The sequence below is a fragment of the Salvelinus sp. IW2-2015 genome, linkage group LG12, assembly GCF_002910315.2.
Source record: "Salvelinus sp. IW2-2015 linkage group LG12, ASM291031v2, whole genome shotgun sequence".
Classification (NCBI taxonomy): Eukaryota; Metazoa; Chordata; class Actinopteri; order Salmoniformes; family Salmonidae; genus Salvelinus; species Salvelinus sp. IW2-2015.
The window spans coordinates 1,829,441-1,842,600 of NC_036852.1; the positions used below are offsets into that span (position 1 = coordinate 1,829,441).

Genomic DNA, 13,160 nt, shown 5'->3' on the forward strand with positions numbered 1-13,160 from the left:
AACACCTACTTTGTTTTGTCTGAAACACAGGCTTCTAGCGAGGGCAATTTTGGGGCCTCACCATGTTTCATTGAATGTACAGCTGGTGTCATCCGCATAGCAGTGAAAGTTAACATTATGTTTTCGAATGACATCCCCAAGAGGTAAATATATAGTGAAAGAATAGTGGTCCTAAAACGGAACCTTAGGAACACCGAAATGTACAGTTGATTGTCAGAGGACAAACCATTCACAGAGACAAAACTGATATCTTTCCGACAGATAAGATCTAAACCAGGCCAGAACTTGTCCGTGTAGACCAATTTGGGTTTCCAATCTCTCCAAAGAATGTGGTGATCGATGGTATCAAAGGCAGCACTAAGGTCTAGGAGCACAAGGACAGATGCAGAGCCTCGGTCTGACGCCAATTAAAAAGGTCACAGGTCATTTACCACCTTCACAAGTGCAGTCTCAGTGCTATGATGGGGTCTAAAACCAGACTGAAGCATTTTGTATACATTGTTTGTCTTCAGGAAGGCAGTGAGTTGCTGCGCAACAGCTTTTTCTAAAATTTTTGAGAGGAATGGAAGATTCGATATAGGCCGATAGTTTTTTATATTTTCTGGGTCAAGGTTCGGCTTTTTCAAGAGAGGCTTTATTACTGCCACTTTTAGTGAGTTTGGTACTCATGCGGTGGATAGAGAGACGTTTATTATGTTCAACATAGGTGGGCCAAGCACAGGAAGCAGCTCTTTCAGTAGTTTAGTTGGAATAGGGTCCAGTATGCAGCTTGACGGTTTAGAGGCCATGATTATTTTCATCATTGTGTCAAGAGATATAGTACGAAAACACTTAAGTGTCTCTCCTGATCCTAGGTCCTGGCAGAGTTGTGCAGACTCAGGACAGCTGAGCTTTGGAGGAATACGCAGATTTAAAGAGGAGTCCATAATTTGCTTTCTAATGATCATGATTTTTTCCTCAAAGAAGTTCATGAATTTATTACTGCTGAAGTGAAAGCCATCCTCACTTGGGGAATGCTGCTTTTTAGTTAGCTTTGCGACAGTATCAAAAAGAAATTTCGGATTGTTCTTATTTTCCTCAATTATGTTGGAAAAATGGGATGATCGAGCAGCAGTGAGGGCTATTCGATACTGCACGGTACTGTCTTTCCAAGCTAATCGGAAGACTTCCAGTTTGGCGCCATTTCCGTTCCAATTTTCTGGAAGCTTGCTTCAGAGCYCGGGTATTTTCTGTATACCAGGGAGCTAGTTTCTTATGACAAATGTTTTTTGTTTTTAGGGGTGCAACTGCATCTAGGGAATTGCGCAAGGTTAAATTGAGTTCCTCAGTTAGGTGGTTAACTGATTTTTGTCCTCTGACGTCCTTGGGTAGGCAGAGGGAGTCTGGAAGGGCATCGAGGAATCTTTGTGTTGTCTGAGAATTTATAACACGACTTTTGATGCTCCTTGGTTGGGGTCTGAGCAGATTATTTGTTGCGATTGCAAACGTAATAAAATGGTGGTCCGATAGTCCAGGATTATGAGGAAAAACATTAAGATCTCCAACATTTATTCCATGGGACAAAACTAGGTTCAGAGTATGACTGTGACAGTGAGTAGGTCCAGAGACATGTTGGACAAAACCCACTGAATAGATGATGGCTCCGAAAGCCTTTTGGAGTGGGTCTGTGGACTTTTCCATGGGAATATTAAAATCACCAAAAATTTGAATATTATCTGCTATGACTACAAGGTCCGATAGGAATTCAGGGAACTCAGTGAGGAACGCTGTATATGGCCCAGGATGCCTGTAAACAGTAGCTATAAAAAGTGATTGAGTAGGCTGCATAGATTTCATGACTAGAAGCTCAAAAGACGAAAACTGCATTTTGTTTTGCTATCGTAAATGTTAGCAACACCTCCGCCTTTGCGGGATGCATGGGGGATATGGTCACTAGTGTAACCAGGAGGTGAGGCCTCATTTAACACAGTAAATTCATCAGGCTTAAGCCATGTTTCAATCAGGCCAATCACATCAAGATTATGATCAGTGATTAGTTCATTGACTATAACTGCCTTTGAAGTGAGGGATCTAACATTAAGTAGCCCTATTTTGAGATGTGAGGTATCACGATCTCTTTCAATAATGGCAGGAATGGAGGAGGTCTTTATCCTAGTGAGATTGCTAAGGCGAACACCGCCATGTTAAGTTTTGCCCAACCTAGGTCGAGGCACAGACACGGTCTCAATGGGGATAGCTGAGCTGACTACACTGACTGTGCTAGTGGCAGACTCCACTAAGCTGGCAGGCTGGCTAACAGCCTGCTGCCTGGCCTGCACCCTATTTCATTGTGGAGCTAGAAGAGTTAGAGCCCTGTCTATGTTGGTAGATAAGATGAGAGCACCCCTCCAGCTAGGATGGAGTCCAATTATCTACAAATTCTATCTTTTGGGAGGGGCAGAAAACAGTTTTCAACCAGCGATTGAGTTGTGAGACTCTGCTGTAGAGCTTATCACTCCCCCTAACTGGGAGGGGGCCAGAGAAAATGACTCGATGCCGACACATCTTTGTAGCTGATTTACACGCTGAAGCTATGTTGCGCTTGGTGACCTCTGACTGTTTCATCCTAACATCGTTGGTGCCGACGTGGATAACAATATCTCTATACTCTCTACACTCGCCAGTTTTAGCTTTAGCCAGCACCATCTTCAGATTAGCCTTAACGTCGGTAGCCCTGCCCCCTGGTAAACAGTGTATGATCGCTGGNTTCAGATTAGCCTTAACGTCGGTAGCCCTGCCCCCTGGTAAACAGTGTATGATCGCTGGATGATTCGTTTTAAGTCTAATGCTGCGGGTAATGGAATCGCCAATGACTAGGGTTTTCAATTTGTCAGAGCTAATGGTGGGAAGCTTCGGCGTCTCAGATAAATGAAGTCCTGTGAAACTACATGTATGCCACGCCCTGACCATAGAGAGCTGTTTATTCTCTATGTTGGTTAGGTCGGGGTGTGATTAATGGTGGGTTATTTAGGGGAATTATATATCTATGTTGGCCTGGTATGGTTCCCAATCAGAGACAACGATAAACAGCTGCCTCTGATTGGGGATCATATTTAGGTAGCCATTTCCCCATTGTGATTTGTGGGATCTTGACTATGTATAGTTGCCTGTTAGCACTATTTTGAGCTTCACGTTTCGTTTGTTCGCGTTATTGTTTTTGTTCTTTGAGTTTTCTCTTCCTAAATAAAGGGATGGTAACATACCACGCTGCATCTTGGTCCAATCATTATGACAATCGTGACAATGTACTGGGTTGATGGCTATGGGTATTGTGCAAATTAGTCCTGACTTTTTTTTTTATCCCATTTTTGTGGTTAAAGTAAAAGTTTATGCTGTTGTATATAAATTGCGATTGTATTTTGAAACCAGAAGAGCACATTAGATATGATTATCTTAAAAGCTTGTCTTTAAGTGTTAGTCTGTATATCTTTTTTTCCCCAGTCCTTGATCTTAAAGAGATGGGAAAAGGGATGTGGGGATACCAAAGCAAAACAAAACGAAAGTGAAACAATTAAAATACAAAATTCAATCTCTGTTTCCAGCGAAGAAATAACCGATGAGTGTGGCCCTCTACCCAGGTGAAAGACTGAATTCATCCCCTGAGAAAATGAGAGAGAGAAAGAAAGACAGACCGAGAGAACGAGAGGAGTAGATGAAAGACAAAGAGAGCTGTAACTAAAGAGACCATTAGGATGTAGAGAGAGAGAGAGAGAGAGAGAGAGAGAGAGAGAGAGAGAGRGAGAGAGAGAGAGAGAGAGAGAGAGAGAGAGAGAGAATGAGAATAGAGAGGGAAAGAGAACTACAGAGTTTGGAGACTCCGAATGAAAAAGTTTTGGGGTTTCCATTGAAGTAAGAGAAGAAATAGTCGCAGAAGAGGCCAAGTAGGCCAGAATAAATAATCCTTGATGTAACGTCTAATTCTGAATCCCATATTAGCTGGCGAGGTTTTAATGTAAATATGCCATTATGCTGTCATTAGACTGATCAGACGAGCATGCCTGCAGGTCACTCCAGTCACTGTTAATTTTGCAGGCAAAAGCTTTTTTCCCCTCTTGAAATGTTAATAACGTTATATTAGTTAATGTAGCGTGACTAAAATTCCGATTTGATATAATTCATTTTAATATCTGTGACTGGCTGGCCTGATCATTTTTGCAACGCCGCTTCCCAGCCCGAATACAAGATTCTAAATTGGACTCATTTGCATGGGCTGGTTAGACCATGTCTTCTCTCGCAATTTAACCATCATCAAATCAATTTGATAATTTTCTTTGCTCTTTGAGGTACAACTGTTTCCGAATTTGAATAATGCCAACCGTCACATTTAATTAGGTGTTATAGCGTTTGTCAGAGCAGGAGCGTGTGCTGCGATGCTTCAAAATTCAATGAGACAACGTTGACAGCCACATCTTCATCAAAGCAGATTATTACATGTTAGACAATTACTATTCCCTTTATTCTTAATTATCTTGTATCTACGTTAAGCTCTCTAGTTATATCTATCTATATCATCCTACAATATCACCAGCGATGTCTTATTTCCAATTGATAAGAATGGATTCAACACCAATATATCTATCATCAGAATCCATAACATCATGATATGCATGCAACTAATGGCAAATAATTCCACCTACCAAGGTCTAAATGTCTTGAGGTTTTCACACCTTCAGCCAAAAAGCATCATGGGTAATGTAGTGTTTGTGTTCACCATGTACCCAAATTGCACTGGGGCTGCTCGTTCAGTGCACTCCACAGCTCACAGTAAATTACTACAGCCAGAGGGTCCCTCTGTCCCTCCGGTGCACAGAGGGACAGAGGGACTCTTGATGGCTGCCAGGGAGTCCTACTGACACAGCAGAGGAGCTCTCTGGGGCTCTACTCCTCCATGGTGTCTGGATCATAGAGCCAGACTGGACTGGGACAGAGGGACAAGAGGCTGGGCACAGAGGGCTTCATACTGGGGGGATGAGGGACTGGGATAGGGAGAGGAGTGGAGGGAGGGAGGCTCCTCTGGGAGGTCTGCTACGGTGGGGGAGACAGGGAATCAGTGGTGATTATGGGACAGAGACACTCAGGATGGAGGTGGGGGAGGAGAGGGAGGAGAAGGAGGAGCGGAAGGAGGAGAGGTAGGAGAGGGAGGAGAAGGAGGGCAATCCACCATGGGGAATAGAAGAAAGCCAATAGAATTATCCAGTGATGTCAGAACAATGCCGACACTTAAAGCTTAATTAAACCGTTTACATTTTATGCAAATAGCATATTTAAAGGAAAAAAGAGAATAACATAACACTCAACAACATTTTCCTCATGGAAGCTGATACATACATTTTTCAGCAAAACAGTCTGTTATTATCACTATTGATCCAGCATCGATCATTTACTCAGTTCTCCATCAGAACATCAAAAACTCTTGAAGCTGGTTAAACCGACACGTAATAGAATAACATCGCTGTAGCCTCTAATGCCTTAGCTCCTATCTCCTCCCCCCTTCCCCAGTAGGCAGAGCATATTCAGTGCGGTTGATGTTTTAATCATGGCTGCTGGGCTCATTGTGATGTGCAGCCACCTCTGGGCTCTCTAATTGTCTCAGGCCAGGCTGGCTCTGCTGATCGCCCCGCTACGTCTGGAATGGCTAATGACTCACAACCAGGCAGGGCTAGGCACAGAAACCTCCACAGACCCCACCATGCCCATGTTGGGAAGCGGCAAGATGTTGGGGAGGGATGATGAGGTGTGTGTGTGTGTGTGTGTGTGCGTGCGTGCGTGCGTGCGTGCGTGCGTGCGTGCGTGCGTGCGTGCGTGCGTGCGTGCGTGCGTCATGGATCAGAATATCATCAACTGCAGACAGACAGAGCCTGAATGCATTTGAATCATCCTTGCTCTGAAAACCACGGGCATCCCATAGATAAACCCTGAGTGATTCCCATTCCTTTTGACCTCCTTCTAAAGAGACACGTTACATAGGCTTCCAGACCATTCCATTTCTCTACACAAACACCTAACAAACATCCCATTCAATTCAATCAGAAAGCATCAGGCACCACCGATGAACACGTAAAATGCCCCCAACGAAGAATAACGCTCTTCCGTAACAGGGAGAAACTCAGAGGACACACTGTCAGTAATCTCTCCTTAACACCGGAGCAGAACCCCATGTCTCCATGCCAGCCTGCAAGATGATGCGGACTTAAGGATAAAGGGCCTATTGCTCATGTTGCTGATTGTACACCCGTGGATAAGGCTTCCGGGTGTGGCAGCAGAAACCTAAGCTGCTTCGATGTTAGATGTGAGGGCGTGACTACACAGAGATCGACTCAGGCGTTCTTTAGGTATCATCAGACAGCGTGACTACAGTAAAGTACAGCCGGTGTTGGATGTGTAGCGCCGAGGGCTCGTATCTTCGTACTGACGTCTCGTGAAAAACTGTAGGGGGATTTACGGACCCACAACGCACCAATAAAGCGCTTGGTTTATGTCGATGAAGCAGAAACGTCAAGTTTCATGAAAAAGAGGTTAACGTCATTCCCAAGATACCTTCTACAGTATCTGACCTTGGTTGGAGAGGGCGATTCGCGTCTCGGCGAAACCAATTGTGTTGTTATTCTAATGATTTGAAATGTGGGGCCTCGTGAAAAGACTAATAAGGCAGCCTTAGTAACACAAGTGCTACATATGCTTAACAGCCTAGACTATTCTCCTGCTGCATATTAGCATCCCATTTGAGTTCCAAGAGGCTTCACAATGCAGGGGGTCAATAGCATGGATGGGGTCAATGCTGAAGACGGGGCCTCTCCATGAACTGTACATCTTTGCATACTGTAGGAAATCTATTGCATTGGAAGTCAAGTGGCCCTGAATGCCAATGGTAGACCTTCCAGGTTGCCTGCTTTGAAACACAAAAGCAGGTGGGCCAATAGTGTTCTGCTTAATTTTTTACCTTTTCAAGAGGCAATTCCGGAATTTAACCTCCAAATATTATCTCTTTCCCCTTCTCTTATGCGATGGATGTGAGCACTCGTCACAGAGAGACAAATACAATTTGGCCCCGTCCATCTAGTCAAGGGAGGGATAATCCAAATCCACATTTGGAGCTCTGATAAGACAACCTATTAAATGTAATTATAAAATGGGTGGTACAAATTGTTAGTGTTGTAGCTATCTTCAAATGCCTAATGTCTTGAAATAGCCCCGGTGATTTGAATCATTTGAGCATTTCCTTGCAATTAGTTTGCCCATAATAACGCTGTGGCTAATTTCTGTTCAACGTTTGACATTATAAATGTAATTGGCTTTCATTCAACGCTCCGATGTGACACATCTATCAAACCTCACAGGCCTCTGTGTGTGTGTGTGTGTGTGTGTGTGTGTGTGTGTGCGTGCCTGTGCGTGTGTGTGAACGTGCATGGTGCATGTGTCTAAACCCGTGTATGAGCCTTTGTACACGTGCCTGCGTGAACATGCGTGAGCAGCATTACAAATCTCACCTAAACACCCCCTCCTTTTTTCTCAAATACACATTGTTGACCAACACCCTACCCTCTCGGATGGTTATATTTACAGTTATTGTCTCAATAAAAAATATGAATCTATAATGCGTTTAATTATAGTTCTCAGGTGACCTGTGTAAAGACAATGTTACCCATTAATGAGCCTGTCAGTTGAAGGCTATTGTCTCCTGGTGCTTTTCATAGCCTCCTTACCATGGCCAGGGTTCCTCTTTTATTCCCTATATAACCCCATGGGCCCTGGTCAAAAGTAGTGCACTAGATTGGGAGTAGGGTTCCATTTGGGATGCAGCCCACCATGCCACACAGCTCGTACATGTGAGTTCTCATAACAGTTAACATGCTAGTAGAGCACATCGGGCCTGGCTAATTTGAGACGGCTATTTGGGAGGGTCACGTGGAAACGTCTCAGGGGAAAATGGTTCGCGCCGACACACACACCCACACTACATCTACTGGTCCCTGGGGTATAGAGGATTATGGACAGTGGTGATCTCGCCCAACCCCCAGTTAACATGGTATAACCTAAACCAATTCATTTCATCAAGGGTTCAACTATTTAATATGGGAGAGAACTTGGGAATAAAAGACAGATATTTAAATGACATTCAGATTCAGAAAACTTTAATGTCCTCAAAGAGGCAGCAGTCTTGCAGCAGTCATAAAACATATAACACATACAAATATAAAATAAATAGCAAAGGATATTTACAAAAAAATAGGCAGGGTAAGTGCTGTTTCATAGTGCAAGTGCTAAGAGCAATTAGTCAAACATTTGTTACGTTTCAGAATTGCATTCGGAATAAAAGAGTACTTGGCCCTATTTTTTTAAACCTTGGATAGTCTATACCTGCATCCAGAGGGAAGGAGCTGGAATTCAGGGTGGAGTGCATGGGAAGAGACAACTGCTATTTTATTGGCCTTCTGGAGGGATCTGCCCAGGTAGAGAGATGACAATTCTTGCTGTTTCTGCCCCATGATTTCTCCACAAGTCCTGACTATCTTGCCCAACCTATTTTTCTGTGCGACCTTGATATTCCCAAACAAGCAGGTTAAGCAGTAGGACAGAATGCTCTCAATTAATGATTTATAAAAGAGAACCATGATGGTTAGATCAACATAAAAAAGTACAGTTTTCGTAGGAAATACAGTCTCTGTTGGCCTTTCTTAAAAATAGTGTCAGTACACTGATCCCAGGACAGCTTGTTGTCAATGACTAGCCCAAGGTATTTGTACTCCTCCACTATTTCAATGGGCTCATCTTTTATCAGTGATGGTGTGTGCATGGTAGTGTTCCTTTGAAAGTCAATCACCACGTCCTTTGTTTTTGATGTATTTAATATTGGATGGGATGACTCACACCAGACAGTAAAATCATTTAGAGCTGATCCGTGCTCCATCTCATCCCCTACAAGAAGACTGACCAAAGCAGTATCGTCAGCACATTTGATCAGGTGGCGCCCTGGGAACCGGCTCCGGCAGCTGTCTGTATACAGTATCTATAGTACTGGTGAAAGAGCGCTGCCCTGTGGGGTTCCTACTGAAGTAGTGCGCACCTCAGAGAGTGTGTTGCCAACTCATACCTGCTGAGACCTATCAGTTAGGAAGTTGGTGATCCATGTGATAAGCATAGCGTCAAGTCCGAAGTCTCCTCTCAGTCTGTCCGCGAGGACCAACGAATTGGTTGTGTTAAATGCCGAGGAGAAATCTACAAACATGATACGCACATGGGTTTTACCGCCCTCCAAATGCATGTACACCAGACGTAAGAGCGAAAGGATGGCATCATATGTCCCCCTCTCTGACCGGTATGCAAATTGGAGGGGGTCAAGAAGGTAACTGGTGGTGTTGATGATGTATGTCTTGATGATCTTTTCAAGAGATTTAATCAGAAGAGAGGTCAGAGCGACAGGTCCGTAATCATTTGATGCAGACGGATGAGAGGTTTTTGGGACAGGTACAACAATAGATTTTTTCCATAAAAATTGACATTTCCAACGTATCCAGGGACCGCTGAAAGAGAGACCAGAAGACACTACACAGCTGAGTGGAACAGTGTTTGGGTTCTAGACTCAATGACAGACATGGGTTCTAGACCCAATGATAAAGAGAGAAAGTCTGTGGAGAGTCATTGAGTTACTTTGTGATCGATATTAGTTGTTTCAAGGACGGATATTCTCTTTGGACATTTATATTTGTTTTCTTGAGGAAACATGAATATATTAGTATAAAGTAGTGATTTCTGTGCCTTTGCACTCTTAAAGAAATACAAGGTCCATAAAGTTGACAAAGTAAACTTGAACATAAGGTAGTGAAGGTAAATGTGTACTTTGAATACTAAGGTAAGAATACAGTCATTGCGGAGAACAGCCTTGGGCCAAACACAAAAGACCACGACGAATGCAAGACAATAACATCAGAATTTGAATTACAGTTAAATGTGAATATAAAATGCAATTTTCCTTTATATCACAGCTACCTCAACTTGAATCAATACAGCCACTTACCAATTATTACGCTTATAAAGATTCTTATAACACCCAGTTTATTTTGTGTATTTGAATAGCTCTCCTGATGCGTGGACCTTGACCAAGCCTAACCATAGAAAGATATGAATACATGAGTGTCTGTACAAGTAATGGCAATTTCAGATTTGGAATAAAAGGTTACTGAAGTGATGATTAATGATATTGAACGTAAAAATTCACCTTGAGACTCTCTGGCGAGCCTTTTGCTAAGACAAATACATGAAACTATTACTAATGACCGTTAATGTGTATATGCTCTGTGTAATTTCCCCGTTTCATATTTTAATAACAGGGATTTAATGAATTGGTATTTAGAAAGGGAACTATCTCCATATACTAATTTAATACCATTACTGACCAAATTAACCTTGTACTGGGCTTAATTACGTTTAGTTCCATTTGGTTGATCATGCAATTTATTTGGAGGCGGATGTTACAAATGGACAAGCTTAAAATGCAATGCTTTTATGGACTTTGTGTAGCTCTTGCAGCTTGCTAGGGAAGTCTCCATTATTTCACACTTAAAGTGATACATTATGTTCCACTAAAGTGCAATGGACATGAATGTGGATTCTAAATAATAAATGAATGATAAACTGAGACCATATTTTACAAGTATTACATTAGTCAAAATGTAACGTGCACATCCATAATAAGATAGCTGTTAACCAAATGTTGTAGAATAACCACAACAGAACAGTCGCAGTGAGGGAGCTAAAGACCACAGCATCAATATCACAGTGGCATTTTCCCCTCGTTTGATTAAAACTCATACTCCGACAAGCTGTCAACTGTCTGTCTTTCATCCGTCTACGTTGAGCCGTACGACATTATTCAAACGAGAGTCTGAATTCTAATGATAATTCAATTGACAACTTATTGTTGGGTCTGGAGATGTAAATCAATTTAAATGAGTTATTGTACTGCAGACCTGGGTTCAAATAGTATTTGAAATCTTTGAAATAATTTTAGCGTTGGCCTGCCCTGAGTGCCAGATGGGCAGGGTTTGCAGTTTTGTGACTATTCTATTGGTTCAACTGCGCCAGACAAGCTCAATCAATCCCTGCTAAACTATTTCAAATGATTTTAAATAGTATTTGAAACCTGATCTGCTGTACTGTATGCGTGTGGAGCTTTGGATCGCTACAGTCTAAGTCTAAGCTATGGGAGGAGAGAAGAGAGGGAGAGAGAGAGCATTGGGTCCGACGAGAAGAGCCATCAATACACTGATACACCTCGTCATAAATCCTTACGGTGCAGGAACAATGAGTTGATAAGATCAATGGGCCTTTCACCTCGTAACATTTACAGATTTGATCTAGACCATACCGCTTGCTATCATTATTCTTCCTCTTTACCTCCCCTTCCCCTTCACTATCCAATCTTTATTACATTCTTTTTTCCGACGGTGATATGTTCAGTTTGAAAAATAGGGGATTCAAATGTCAAGAGGAAGGGTTTTTTCTCCCGAGAACAGGACTGTCTCATGAAATCTAATCAACCATCAACCCTCCAGTTCTTCCTTTTGCTAAATAAAGTGTACTTTTTAGTTTCAAGGACCAGTGCAGTCAAAATTCAGTTTTTCCTGTGACTGGGAGTCCCATAGGGCGGCGCACAATTGGCCAAGCATCGTCCAGGTTTGACCGGGGTAGACCGTCATTGTAAATAAGAATTTGTTCTTAACTGACTTGCCTAGTTAAATAAAGGTTAAATAAAAATTAAATATATCATATTGTACAACAGCTGATGAAACTAACATTGTAAAATAAAATAAAAATGTGATCAGTGTTACTTCCTGATAGTTGCTGGGAGAAAATCTAATCTACACAGGACCTTCTAATCAGAACAGGTGCTTTTTAGTTGTTCCGTTTTTTTCATTCTTTTGTTTTTTATTTTATGTTTGTTGTGTAGTAAATAATACAGCTTTTACTTTCATTGTTTATTTGTGTTTTCCTGTAAAGCACATTGCGTTGCCTTCCATGTCTGAAATGTGCTGTATAAATAAAGTTTTATTTTATTTTATTTGTGCATTCAGATCACTTGAATGTTTGCTACGTTGCGTAACGGTTTGTACTGAAAGACACATTTTCCCAAAATGTTCTTTTATGTTGTTGAACTGACTTTGAGGTATGTTTGCTGTGTTCGGTGGGTGTGCTGAGAAGTGGATTGAAGCAATGAGTGACATATTTAAAAGGCAGCTGTACATTTTGAACCCAGTACTCAACCACTCCCCGTTTTTCAACTGGTCATTCAGTACAGCACCGTTTCCGTTCAATTGAACATTCTATTATGTTTTATGTACTGAACGTACTTATTACCCAGAAATGATTTGATATAAAAACTGCTGCTTTTGACCTTTAAACATGCATTCTTAAAAAATATTTATAGTGTGTGTTTGTGCATCTGTGCGTGTGCCTGTGTGCGCATAGGCTCAAATAAAAGAAAAGAAAATGTTATTGGTCACATACACATGGTTAGCAGATGTTAATGCAAGTGTAGCGAAATGCTTGTGCTTCTAGTTCCGACAGTGCAGTAATATCTAACAAGTAATCTAACAATTTCACAACAACACCGTCTACACACAAGTGTAAAAGGATGATTAGGAATATGTACATATAAATATATGGATGAGTGATTGCCGTGCAGCATAGGCAAGATGCAGTAGATGGTATAGAGTACAGTATATACATATGAGATGAGTAATGTAGGGTATGTAAACATTATATAAAGAGGCATTATTTAAAGTGACTAGTGATGCATTTATTACATCCAATTATTAATTATTAAAGTGGCTGGAGATTTTGAGTCTATGTTTATATGTTGCCAGCAGCCACTCTGTGCTAGTGATGGCTGTTTAACAGTCTGATGCCCTTGAGATAGAAGCTGTTTTTCAGTCTCTCAGTCCCAGCTTGATGCACCTGTACTGACCTCGCCTTCTGGATGATAGCGGAGTGAACAGGCAGCGGCTCGGGTGGTTTTTGTCCATGATGATCTTTTTGGCCTTCCTGTGACATCGAGTGATGTAGGTGTCCTGCACTACCCTCTGGAGAGCCTTACGGTTGTGGGCGGAGCAGTTGCAGTACCA

General features: G+C 42.0%; 1 protein-coding gene across 1 annotated transcript in view; it reads right to left on the reverse strand.

Annotated features, from left to right (window-relative positions):
- Window positions 1-13,160, reverse strand: part of LOC111970872 (T-box brain protein 1-like) — a 303,702-nt gene that overhangs the window by 51,289 nt on the left and 239,253 nt on the right. The window lies entirely within an intron of this gene.